This window comes from Cavia porcellus, unplaced genomic scaffold (assembly GCF_034190915.1).
Source record: "Cavia porcellus strain 051 isolate PalLab524CR breed Dunkin Hartley unplaced genomic scaffold, mCavPor4.1 scaffold_32, whole genome shotgun sequence".
Classification (NCBI taxonomy): Eukaryota; Metazoa; Chordata; class Mammalia; order Rodentia; family Caviidae; genus Cavia; species Cavia porcellus.
The window spans coordinates 15,911,901-15,925,552 of NW_026947515.1; the positions used below are offsets into that span (position 1 = coordinate 15,911,901).

The 13,652-nt window shown below is 46.8% G+C and overlaps 1 pseudogene; it reads left to right on the top strand.

Moving 5' to 3' along the window:
* Nucleotides 1–191: 191 nt before the first annotated feature.
* LOC111755650 (actin-related protein 10-like) lies at nt 192–11,453 on the top strand (annotated as a pseudogene).
* Nucleotides 11,454–13,652: the final 2,199 nt, after the last annotated feature.

Here is a 13,652-nt window from a genome sequence, read left to right on the forward strand (position 1 = left end):
CTTCTTCCCCTGTCCCGCCCCCAGGAATAACTTCACCCTGCCAGGTGGCATCTCAGCCTTCGAAGTTGGATGAGAGCACCAGCTGCAGCCCCTGACATTTGGGCACTTGAACGTGTTCATAGTAGGGAACTAAGGCACTTCCAGTTCAGGCCTCCTCATGTTTTTCCCCCCAAACACTAATGTAAGGCCCGATGAGAAGGGATGGGGCAGAGCAGTCCCAGGGCTTCCCCAAGAAAGCTGATTTAGGAAGGAGCAGAGTCAAGGGCATGGAGTTGAAACAGGTACACCAGGTATTTGTGCTTTATCTGTGAAAATTTCCTGTGACATTCAAGAGAAAAGTGTAACACCTGTAATCCCAGCACTGGGAGGCTGAGACAAGAGGATCATTGCGAGTTCGAGACCAGCCTGGGTTAGAGTGAGCTCAAGGCCAGCCTGAACTGCACAGTGAAACCCTGTCTCAAAAAGACAAAAGAAAAGGATTGCAAAAGAGCATGTAGCTCCTATGTGGAAACTTCTCTGGGTACCTGGGTTACAGAACAATTTAGTCCAATTAAGGGAGTAGTGCAACAGAACGTTTCATAAAGGTTGGAAATTTTTCAGAAATTTTTGAAATGGGCTGGGGATTTAGCTCGATGGTATAAGCACCTGCCTGGCAAGCGCGAGATTATGAGTTCTATCACCAGTACTTTTGAAGCCAGTGACCATCCTTCCCCACAGTTGTGTGTTAAACTGTCTGTCTCCCTGCAGTCAGCCAGACTGTGCTGTGACTGGATCATATTTCCAGGCTTATGAAAAGACTTAAACCTAATTTTAGAAATGTACTCGTTTTCATAGTTACTATCTTGGATTCTCAGTCAAGATCCCCAGATTTTTAGCGCTTTCTCTTTTTCATTTAGCAAGAAACAAGTTCCCTAATTCCACCGCTGGCTCAATACATCTTGTCAAGGTCATAAATCCATGAAAAGCTGACAAGAAATAACCGGTGATGGGGGCCCACACCTGTAATCCCAGCACTCAGGAGGCTGAGGCAGGAAGATTGCAGAGTTGGGGGCCAGCCTGCACTACACAGTGAGTTCCAGACTAGGCTGAAATTCATAGCAAGAACCAAAAGAAAATGTAAGTAATTTAAAATAATGGGATATTTTAGGATAAGAGTGATTATCTCCCAAAATACCTGTGTTCATCTGCCATAATGCCTATGAAATCACGTTAGAATTGGGTCCTCAGGAAAGGTCTTAAGGACAGATGAGATTTGGAATATAGCTAAATATAGCTATCTCTTCACTTATGCTGCTGTAACAAAATACCTAAGATTGGATAATTTATAAAATCAAAAATTCATTTTCTCATAGTTCTGGAGTCTAGGGAATCCAAGATCAAAGCAGTGGCATTTAGGGGCTGGGGATTTAGCTCAGCGGCATAAGCGCCTGCCTTGCAAGCAGGCAGTCGTGAGTTCGATCCCTGGTACCGATAAAAACGAAAAAGACAAAAAAAAAAAAAAAAGAAAGCAGTGGCATTTGGAAGGGTTTTTTTTTGGGGGGGGGGGACAGTCTTTCTATGTAGTTCAGACTGACCTTGAATTCACTGTGTGGTCTACGCTGAGCTCAAACTCCCAGCAATCCTGCCTCAGCCTCCCAAGCGCTGAGATTACAGGTGTGTACCACACCCCCAGCTAAAGCAGTGCCATTTGATGTCTGGTGAGGCCCTTCCACCTCTTCATGTGGTAGTAATTTATACAGCAAAGTCACAACATGGGTGTAATGTGGTAAAACTAGTCAATTTATAGGATTACAATATAGCTACTTAGCTAACACTTAATTCAGTAAGGAGCCGGGTCTGGTGGGCACACCTGTAATCCCAGCACTTGGAGGCAGAAGCAGGAGGATCATCAGGGGTTCAAGGCTGGCCTGTGATACATAGTGAGACCCTGTCTCAAAAAAAAAAAAAATGAGTCACATAGCGTGGGTATGTGGAATGAACAAAGGTTGAGTTCAATGTTCTGGATGTCTGATGCCTAATTCAATTTACTGGACCAGCTAGTGCTAATTACAGTATAATCTCAAAATGCTGTTTATCTCTTAGGGAGGGAAGCAAGCCTGGCCATTGCATCTCCATCTTGTTTGTCCAGGCACACTGTTTTTTCTCTTCTGAGGAGGAAAAAGGAGTGGACAGGACCTTGCTATGTAGTTCAGCTGGCCTCAAACTCATAGTGGTCCTCCTGACTCAACCTCTCAAGTGCTGGCATCACAGGTGCGCACCACCATGCCCAGCTCCAGCCACAATCTTGATATCTTTGTACACACACACACATACACCTCGCTTGTTTTTTGAAACAGAGTGTCTCTATGCACTTCAGGGTGACCTTGAACTCACTATGTAGCCCACGCTGGTTTTGAACTCTCAGGAGATCCTCATGCCTCAGCCTCCCAAGTGATGGCATCACAAGGGTACACCACCATGCCACGCTGTAACCCCTCTCATGCCTCTTATTGTATATTAATTTCTATCTAACTTAGCTGTCTATAATATCGAGAGGGTCTCGACATCAAGACAGTTGCTAGTAGCCTGACATGATGGCACACACCTGTAATCCCAGCACTCTAGGGCTGCTGGGATGATCGCCAATTTGAGCCCAAGCTGAGCAATTTAGCTAGACCCTGTCTCAAAACCAAAAAGGGCCGGGGACATGGTGTGAAGGTCCAGGGTTCATTCCTGCAAAACAACAACAAAAAACAGATCACTGATAACCAGGAGGTGAGCTGAAGATTTGAATTAGACCTCAAAGCTTTGCTGAGTGCCAGTGAGGCTGGTTTAATGAAAGCTTCAAGTACTGAGGTAGCCAGCCCTTTCCCCAGCCTGCAGAGCACTCACCTCCTCCTCCTTGTTTGCTTTTCGGATTTTGTGATGGGTTTCCCTGCAGCCACTGTCCCCAGCCCAGGAGGAGTTCTGCAGCATGGCTGCTATTAGAAATGCCCAACATCTGGAGCTCTCAATAGCTTGGTGCCCCACAGCCGTGCCTGCTCTGCTGCCACCTTAGCAGCTTGCTCCGGCTGGCTTCTAGTTCCCGGTACCATCCCATCCTCAGTGGACTTCTTACACTCATCAAGCAGATGGCAGCAGCCAGCCACTTCCGCTAAGTGGATTCTGAAGAAAACTGGTAGCTAGCTTGGCACTGGCCTGGCTGAAACAGGTGGATCATTGCAAGTTCGAGACCAGCTTGGGGTACAAATAGAGCTCAAGGCCAACCTGAACCATATAGCAAGACTCTGTCTCAAAAAGACAAAAAAAAAGTCTAGTGATGGCCAAGCCTCACCACTACAGTTTTATGGAATCTATCTCCTTTCCTGCTTTAGTCAGGCTTTTCACCCCAAATGTTGAAAATGCCTTCATCCTTGTCTTTGTAGGTCAACCACTCTACACAAAAGCAGGATGCTGCTCAAATGTAAGCCTCCTGTGACCAAGCTGTAGCTGAGGCCCTGTACTCCGCCATGCTCTTAGAGGCATGGCCCTCACAGACCTCCTGCCACTTCTCAGCTGGCAGCACTGTGGTGGGTGTGGCTTTTTTCCCAAAACTTGATGTCTATACAGAGGATATAAAAGACTTGAACTTGGGGAAGCAAAGTAGAATGGTGATGACTGAAAGGGTTTTGGCCCAGACGGGACACTGTAGCCAGGAAAATCTCAACCGGAACCTCTCCCGCCCCTAGAGGTTTACCTGTGACTCTACCTCCCCCACCCTTAGGAATCTGCCCATGGCGCCAATGAAATACCTGTGCATCTCTAATGGCCCTAGGGCACTACCCTAAGCTCAGGCTACTTATACACCCCCCAAGCCAGGTGTCCGCCAGGGAGATCGCTGACCCCGAGTTGGAGATGCCGCGCCCCGGGGGGTCGGGGTGTTTCTCCCCACATTCTCAAAATAAAGGTCATTTATATTTCGTACTTCTTATCTTTTCAGCCGCCGCCGGTCCCCCACAGTTCTATCAATGACCAGAGGCAAAATAAGAGAATCGGAGAGAAGTTGGTTTAAGGGCATGAATTTTATTTAGACAGGAGGAATAATTTCAAGAGCTCTCCTGACCAGCATGGTGCCTATAGGCAAGTGTCCCACCACCAGATAAGTACAGCCCATTTTTTTTTTAACCAGAGAGAGGCCCCTGGCCCCACTTTGTGGGTTTTCTTATTGAAAGGCAAAAACGTTTCCACTTGCCCCCTCAGAGGCATTCCCTGGTTTGTGTGTGGAGTGACCATTGTGGCAATAGAGATGCAGACAAGTAAGTGGGTGGGCTGGGAGCTCTGCAGACCTTCTCGGCTTCCTGAGTGCTGGCTTTTCTCTTTGTCAATGCTCAATGCTTCATTCAAATGCAGAATATTCCTGTTTTTACTGAGAGCTGAGAGAAACACAGCACTAGATCTACAGACCTCTTGCTCTTGGTCACCCTTGAAGGTGGAAATTGCTTTATTGTAATGCATATAATTCAGTCTTCTGCATTTGGACCTCTCAGTCTGTCCATCCTCAGCCTGGTGACCATTGGATTTGTATCACCAGCTCTGACTTCCTAGATTCCAATTTCCTCAGCCTAGATACCTCAAACGGAAATACCCACAGTAGAATTCTTGGGTTCCCCCAACACCTGCTGGGCTCCTCAAGCCCATCCCCTGGGCCTCGGGGCTCCCGGCCTCTTATTCCCCTCGCCCCTCCTCCATCAGGGAGTCCCCAGCGCCCCACCTGATGTGTGGGTGGTTCCCGCTTCTTCCCCTCTCCATTCCCACCCCAGCCATTTTGCCAGGCTTCCTGCAACCCTTCCCCTCCTTACATAACTGGCCTTAACTGATCTTTCTTTTTTTTTGTTGTTGGTACCGGGAATCGAACTGACAACCTTGCGCTTGCCAGGCAGGCACGTATGCTGCTGAGCCAAATCCTGGCCCAATCTGCCCACTTTCATTCTGGCCTCTCCTGTACTCAGACAGTCTCTCCACAGCAGTAAAAGTGACCCTAAAACTTAGGTCAGGTTCATCTAACTTTTAAAAGTTGCTGTTCAACCAGCCCAGTAGCACACGAAGGCCTGTCATCCCAATATTCTGAGGGGCTAAGGTGGGAAGGTTGCAAGTTCAAGCTCAGCCTGGAAAATTCATCCAGACTGGGAACCAAAATAAAAAATTAATGGGCCAGGGGTACAGCCCACCAGCACAAGTGCCTGCCTGGCACAAGCTCAAGCTCCTGAGTTTGACTCCCAGTACCAAAAATCATGATAAAGATTAAAAGAATGGCTGTGCATGTCGCTCAGTGCTAAGGGTTCAATCCTTAGCATTCCTCCCCAAAACACAAGGTCAATGTATTGATGCATGCTTTTTTGATATAGGGGAATAAAACCCTGACCTATTATGTCTGAGAGTTCACGTTCTCTAAAATCAAAGAGTGAATTTTGGGAACAGTGGAGGTTAAGAGTAGAAAATATTGGGGCTGGGGATTTAGCTCAGCGGCATAAGCGCCTGCCTTGCAAGCAGGCAGTCGTGAGTTCGATCCCTGGTATCGATAAAAACGAAAAAGACAAAAAAAAAAAAAAAAAAAAGGACTCAATGTCTTTTCCAGGGACTTTTTCTGGTTTTTTTGTTTGTTTGTTTGTTTTGAGACAGGATCTCGCTATGCAGTTCAGATTGGCCTTGAGCTCACTTTGTAGCCCAGGCTGGTCTCAAACTCACAATGATCCTTCCACCTCTGCCTCCCAAGTGCTGGGATTACAGGCGTGAGCCACCATGCCCGGCTCTGGACTATAGAGTAAGATCATGAGGTGAGCTGGGTTGAAGGTGGGAAAAACTGGGTGGGACAGAACTATGGTTAGCCAATAAGATTAATAGTTCAAGTAAAATTGAAACATTGGGGACAAATGAGGAAGCAAGTCAGGTAGAAAGCGGGCATCCTTAGCACTGACTCCTAACTTCCTGGGGGTGATAGAGAACTATTCAGAATATCAGTCCTTAGGATATGGGTGCAATTGTGTGATCTTTTGTCTTGAGGCCTGGCCCACAGCAGGAGGTATATGTCTGTCTCCCCCGAGTTGCAGGTATCTGGGCTTCTGCACTGGTTCCTTGGAGGACCTAGCCCTGTTTCACTGCCTATAATATTTCTAACTTAACTCAGCTGCCTGCAACACTTTGACAGGGTGTATCTAAACATGATACTAAGTGAAAGAAATCAGTCACAAAGGCCGCATATTGGCATATTGTATGGGCCACATTACTGTGGAATGTCCAGGAGAGGCAAACCCGGAGACAGCAGCTCACTGATTGGCTGGGTCTGGGACTGGGGCGGAAGGCAGGGATGGATTGGAAGTGACTGCTTGAAGGCAGGAGGGCTTTCTTTGGGGACAATGACAATGTTCTGGAACTGGATAATGATGGCGGCTGCATGGCATTGTGATCCTACTAAATACTGGTGACTCCTACATGTTAAAATAATCAATTTTATATTTTGTGAATTTTTTTTTTAAAAAGTGTGCTTTAATGGTTTCTCTTTCTGCTCTTCCTAAAACAGAGCTAAGGTGAGGCCTGTTGACCATTGACTGTCCCCACCTTTTACTGGGCTCCGCAGACTTCCAGGCTGCTCTGAGAGGATCTGGGGAGTAGAGGCCACAAAATGACCACAGTAGTCGATCAACCTGAGAGTGGCTTTACAAATGTGGGTTTGCTGGAGAAACTGGCCTAAGATGTTTAATTCTTTTTTTTTTTTTTTTTTTTTTTGTCTTTTTGAGACGGGGTCTCGCTATGCAGTTCAGGCTGGCCTTGAGCTCACTTTGTAGCTGAAAGGGTTTTGGCCCAGACAGGACTCTGTAGCCAGAAAAACCTCAACCGGAACCAGGGAGCTCCTATCTCCCCCGCCCCTAGGGAATTTACCTGTGACTCTTATCTCCCCCCACCCTTAGGAATCTGCCCCTGGCGCTAAACGTGTGCCAATGAGATATCTGTGCATCTCTAATGGCCCTAAGCCACTACCCTAAGCTCAGGCTACTTATATACCCCCCACATGCCACGTGTCCGCCAGAGAGAAAGCCGAACTCCAGGGGTGGGGGTTGGGGGTGGTTGGTTTTCTCTCTCTGTGTTCTCAGAATAAAGGCCTCTTTTGTTTTATACTTCTCATCTTTTGGATATAATCCTATCAATAGCCCAGGCTGGTCTCAAATTTACCATGATCCTCCTCCCTCAGCCTCCAGAGTGAAGATGTTTAATTTTTAGTGCAATTTTAAAAAATAAAACACAACTTGGCCTGCCTAAGCATAATCAAGTTGTCAGTGTAACATCAGCCCATAAGTTACATTCCTATCTTAAAGAGTTCCTGCACATACTGTATTGTAGTTGTCTTTTGGTGAACCCCAGAGACCACTGGATTGTGGTTATCAAGTCGGTATTTTGTCCTGCCCACTTCAGAGAGATGATTCTCATGCCAAGTATTTTGAGTCCTTTCTACCTCTCTTGCTTTTTCTGTCTTCTAATGGCTCTGCTGCTGATATAGGGGAATGAAATTCCCTGCCAGTATATGTGTCCAGTACAAGTTCGTGTTCTCTAAAATAAAATTGAAAAATGAACTTTAGTAACAACGAAGGTTAAGAGTGGAATACATTTATTGAGAGAAGGAAAGCTCCTGTCTGAGAGGCAGAAGGGGTCCCAAACAGGTTGCCAGAGACTCTTATCTTTTGTTGTTATTGTTGTTGTTTTTGGCACTGGGAATCGAACTCATGACCTCATGGTTGCCAGGCAGGCACTTATGCCAGTGAGCTAAATCCCTGGTCCTTGGGACTCTGTCTTTTCTAGGGACTTTTACAGAGGAAAAACATGAGATTAAATGGGTCAAAGGGGGAAAAATAGGAATTTGCAAAGTGCGCATAAGGCCAGACAGAACTGTGGTCAATAAGATTAATTGCTCAGATAAAGTTAGTTAGGAGCAAATGGGGGAGCGAGTCACATCGTAAGTGGGCATGTTGAACAATAGGGCCTCTTCCTGTAGGGGGTGGGATGTCGACTCCTAGCTCACTGGCTCCTCAGGGTGACTGAGAACTATTTGGACTGTGGATCCTTACGATGTGGTTGTATTTGCTGCCTTTTGTCTTGAGATCTGGCCCACAGCAGAAGATGATTGTCTCTTCCAAGGTTGCAAGGTATCTGAATTTCTGCTCTGGCTCTTTTGAGGGCCCAACCCTGTCTGACTGCCTATGATATTTCTAGCTTAGCTGCCTATACCACTGCCACTTGGAGTGAACTCTGCCAAGGCCCTGGATTGTGGCTCTCGGGAAAGCCTGGTGTTTCCTGTATTTTGAAGAGATCCCAGTACTAAATTATTGGGGCGTGCTCACCCCAAAAGTTCTACTCAAGGTGCTGGAAACTCAAGCTGTTGGGACATTGTATGCTGACAAGATACCCCAAGCTGCCCCAGAGGAGCCTCCCAGGGGTGGGTTCTGGGCCAGAAGAGCCTTCGAGGACGAGGACCCTTTGAGAACAAGGATCCTTGTAAGTGATCTAAAATGCGGACTCCAAATCTGGCAGAACTTGGGGGGAATATTGAGCATCCCTCACCACCCCCAAATGTTGACTGCTTGTTAAATGAAAAAAAGATTTTATATCTCCTTGGATCAGTCAGAGATTCCCCTATGGAAACCCTCCTTTGAAGTGAAAGAGTTTTGTCCTAAAATAAATTACAGGACATTATGGCAGTGGAAGGCCAAACTGGGGATGCTTCCCTTGAGGTCACTTCCTCCTTCCCCTGGTACAACTTCCGTTTTCCTTTCCCCGTGTGCAAAGAAAATTCCAATCAGCTCCTCACACGTCATCAATGCGCGCCCTAAGCACCGCCCCCCCCCCCAGAGGTTAGCTATGTCCCACACCCCCATATCCCGGTGGAAGGAGACAGCCCAGCCGCCATGGGTTGTGTGCTCCTTCCCACCTCCTCACCTCAGCAAACCTGTTCTTTTTGTACATTTGCTTCTCTACTGCACCAGAATATTCTAGCACGAAGTCGACAATAAAGAGAAATCAGTTGTCACCTTAATTTTAGATTTCCTAATGCTGTGTCCAGTCATTACCCAGAAGCAACTTACAGAGATTTTGGCAGTCACAGGTGGCCCATCTGTGTTGTCGCTGTCAGGATTTCTTTTTCTTTTTTTCTTTTCTTTTTTTTTTTTTTTTTTTTTTTTTTTTTTGTCTTTTTGAGACAGGGTCTCGCTATGCAGTTCAGGCTGGCCTTGAGCTCAGTTTGTAGCCCAGGCTGGTCTCCTGCCTCAGTCTCCTGAGTGCTGATTACAAGCATGAGCTACCATGCCTAGTTTAAAATACTCCTACAGGTTCTTCTCTTATTTTGTTGTTCTAAGTTTTTTGTTTTGTTTTGTGCCAGGGGTCGAACTCATGACCTAGTGCTTGCCAGCCAGGCGCTGAGCTAAATCCCTGGGCCCTGTTGTCAGGATTTCTCCACAGGTTGCAAGAAAAAAAAGCATTTGGTGGAAACACCGAAACACCAAAAAGCAGTTGGCACCAAGACATTCCTGTTAGAGTTTTCTGGTACAATAGAGATGCTAAAAGAAAGGAGCAGGTTTACTCAGGACGTGGGAAGGAGCACACAACCCATGGCGGTTGGGCTGTCCCCTTCAACCAGATACAGAGCGGCAGAGGGTTATATGACCTCTGATTGGAAGTGATGTACAGGGGGGAGATTGATGATGTGTGAGGAACTGAGTGGAATTTTCTTTGTGCACAAATAGGAAAGGGAGCTGCGATTAGGGCTGCAGGAGGAGGAGGAAGTGGTAAGCATTCCTGCTTTGGCCTTCCGCCATGTTAGACCACCACCCTAATTATACAGTAGGTTGTACCAGGGCAAGAACATTTCAGTGCCCAACACATACTTCATCTGCAAAGGCCAATTGTGTGGCCTGCTTGGGCAGGGCTGTGTCTGGAGCTCAGCAAGATACACTTGGGAGCCATTTGGGTTTAAAGGAATATTACAGTCAGGTGGGACAATCAGATACACCTGATTGGGGCTCTCAATAAGCTACCTTTGGGTTGGGGGGTTTGTTGGTGGTTTTTTGTTTGTTTGGTACAGGGGATCAAACTCATGGCCTCATGCTTATCAGGCAGGCGCTTACACTACTAAGCTAAATCCCTGGTCCTTTTTTGTTGTTTTTTGAGATAAGGTCTAACTATGCAATTGAGGCTGGCCTTGAATTCACTGGAGTCCTCCAGCCTCAGCCCCCTGAGTGCTGGGAGCAGTAATCATCTTGAAATGATGTTTGACATTGAAAAAGCTCCACTACCTCTGATTAAAAAAAAGTTTTTTCCACTGAGAAATAAAAGTTTGGTCAAATTCAACTTTGTTTCGTTTCAAAAAGCCAATTACAAGCATGTTGCTCAAACTGTCTGGGATCGTCTCTTATAGTTAGCAAAAGTAAAAGCATCTCTATTCACATTAATGTTTTTGTTTTGTTTTATCGGTACCAGGGATTGAACTCACCACTGCCTGCTTGCAAAGCAGGCGTTTATGCCGCTGAGCTAAATCCCCCACCCCTACATTACTATTTAATTCATTTAATTTTGTTTCTCATAAACAGTGGTAAAATGATAATTGATCTTCATTGAGATGTGTTGTATTTGTATCAGTACAGAGGTAAGCAATTTAGTTTTGGAAGTTACGTAGTTCTCAAAGAGAGTAACACTGCTCCTCTCTATATAACCTGGCCTGGGCATTGTAGTCTGTTAATTTTGTTATTTTCACAATTATTTTGGGAGGGTGTTCTTTGTTTTTGGTTTTTTGAGATAGGGTTTCACCGTGCACTTCAGGCTGGCCTTGAACTCAAACTCCTGGTGATCTTCCTGCCTCAGCCTCCCAAGTGCTGGGGTTACAGGTGCACTCACCATGCTCAGCAGGCTTACCATATTTCTAAGAAAGATATTTTTATATAAAGTTAGAACTGTTAAGTATCCATAGATCAATCTTTGCTTTTGTGCTTTATATTTTCTCAGGAATTCTTTTTTTTTTTTTTTTTTTTTTTTCTTTTTTTTTTTTTGGTCTTTTTGGTACCGGGGATCGAACTCACGACTGCCTGCTTGCAAGGCAGGCGCTTATGCCACTGAGCTAAATCCCCAGCCCCCAGGAAGGAATTCTTTAAACTATGTACTCACTCTTTTTTTAACTTGTATTTTGTTTTTCATCATGTGTTTTAGGGAAAAAAAAAAAAAAAAAACCACCACCACAGTGGGGCTAGGGATTTAGCTCATTATCTATTTATTTTAAGTGTGTAAGGCACGTGGTACACTTGGCCAGGCATTGGAGAAAGTGCGTGTCGATCATGATAGGGAACAAACTTGTTCTTAGGGTTTGACTAAAATCTGCTGGTCACACAGATGTCAAACATCCGCCTCAGAGGACTGGACAGACTCTCAGTGAGCAGGTCTCTTCCACGGTAGACGGCTGAGTTAGGCAGAAATATCATGGGGCAGTCCGGCGGGCTAGGCCCTCAGAGGAGTCAGGGCAGGAGACAGAAACACCTTACAGCCTCGGCTGGGGGCATCGTCGCTGAAGGCCTCCAGACAAGGTGGGATGACCACACCTACACACCTCCCGGGAATGAGCAGAACACTGCGGACAGCATCACCTGGTCCAGTAAAGCCCAGATAGACGCCACCCAGGTGGGTGACCAGCAGCTCCTAAATCATCCCCTCCAAAAACGGTCCTTGTTCTTTCCATGTAAACTCGCTACATGACCTGCCTCCCTACTGGACCAACATCACTTCTGCAGCTGTACTAGTAATTGATCACAGTTTGGACCCACGTTGCACCCACCTTGTGATTTTGCTCCATAAAACTTCCTTTGAGAGGTGGTGGGCTCCTTGGCAATCCACTCAGGCCCCCTCCTGTTTCTCTCTCCATAAAACTTCCAGCTTTTTTTTTGTTTTGTTTTGTCTTTTTGAGCCAGGGTCTCTCTATGCAGTTCAGGCTGGCCTTGAGCTCACTTTGTAGCCCAGGCTGGTCTGGAACTCGAAATGATCCTCCCACCTCAGCCTCCCGAGTGCTGGGATTACAGGCTTGAGCCACCACGCCTGGCACAAAACTTCCAATTCTTAACCTCAGCTAATCCATTCTTTAGTGTGGGGGAACACGAACTCAGTCTATCATGCTTCCAGTAGGCTGGGAGTTACATTTTCTTCCTCTGTATCAATCCGAGGTCCTAGATCACTTTCAGCACAAGTTCAGGAAAAATTCAAATGTTTGCAGGCCTTATTCTAATCACATAATGAAGATAACATGAGCCAGGTATGGTGGCACAGGGCTGTAATTCCAGAGCGTGGGAGGCTGAGGCAAGAGGATCGATACAAGTTTGAGAGCAGCCTGGCTACATAGTGAGTTCAAGGGCAGCCTCAACTATAGAGCAAGAATCTGTCAAAAAGCAAGAGGGGGCTGGGGATTTAGCTCAGCGGCATTAGCGCCTGCCTTGCAAGCATGCAGTCGTGAGTTCGATCCCCGGTACCCATAAAAAGGAAAAAGACAAAAAAAAAAAAAAAAAAAAAAAAAGCAAGAGGGATGGGGTGGGTGAATCACAAAGAAGTATGGGTTGAATTTATTGTGAAGTAGATACAGAACGAGTTATACCTTCAAGGAGGAAGGCATCTGCCCTGAGTGAGGTTATGCACATGAAGTTACTCCTGGTGTCAGGGAACCGTGTTTATATGATCAGGATGCCAATGGGTGTTTCTCCTAGGGGTGACTTTGCAATGTGGGTATCTCAAAATGCCTCCCTTGTTCCTTTAAGGTGGTCGGTGTTGCCTCAGGGGCCTTAATCCTATGGAATCTCAATGAGCCATCAGCCAGGAGGGAGCATCTGTAGAGAAAGCTCCTCTTCTGGTATCACTGGGTGGAGGCCTGGCACTGGGAATGCTCTATGCCTTATATGGAACCAGCCACATAGCTGATGAGTGTGCACCACGTCTAACCTCAAAATGTCACTGTGCTCTGAGGGGTCTCTGTCAGGCGATCGGAACTGTATTATTCACTCAAGCCCGTCTTTAGCTCCCCGCTTGGCCCCTCAGGCCTCCTGCGTGTGTCCACCTGACCACAGCACTCCACCAGAATGCTGAGCCTCCACTTCCCTAGTCATGGCTGCCTGGTCTCCCTGTCACCTTCTTTTTGTTTGGAAGGGTGTGGTGGTTTGAGATAAGGTATCACCAAGTAGTCCAGGCTGGCCTGGAATTCATGGCAGTCTTCCTGCCTTCACCCCCTGAGAGCGGGATCACAGGCCTGCCCCCCCCCCCATGTCCTCCCCGTTTTCCCTCTAGGCCTTGGCTCACCTGGAGGAGTGCAGTTCGAACTCCATGATTGAATGCCTGGGGAGGGCAGAACCTGGCTCTAATAAGAAGCCATTAATCCACATTTGTTTTTCCCGTCTTGTGACACTGCTGCCTTTCCAAGGCAGCCAGGATAGGGCCAGAGGGGACTGAGGGCGCTTTCCCTGTCTGGCATCCAGGGTCCCCAAAGGCCTGAGGGCTGTGAAGTAGGATCTCAGGCCCAGAAAAGCCACAAACACGCATCCTCCCATCTTCTCCCCTGCTCCTCCTCCCACATACTCAGCTGCTTGTGTGCTGGAATTTCCAGTTTGGACAGAGGAGAGGAATGCATA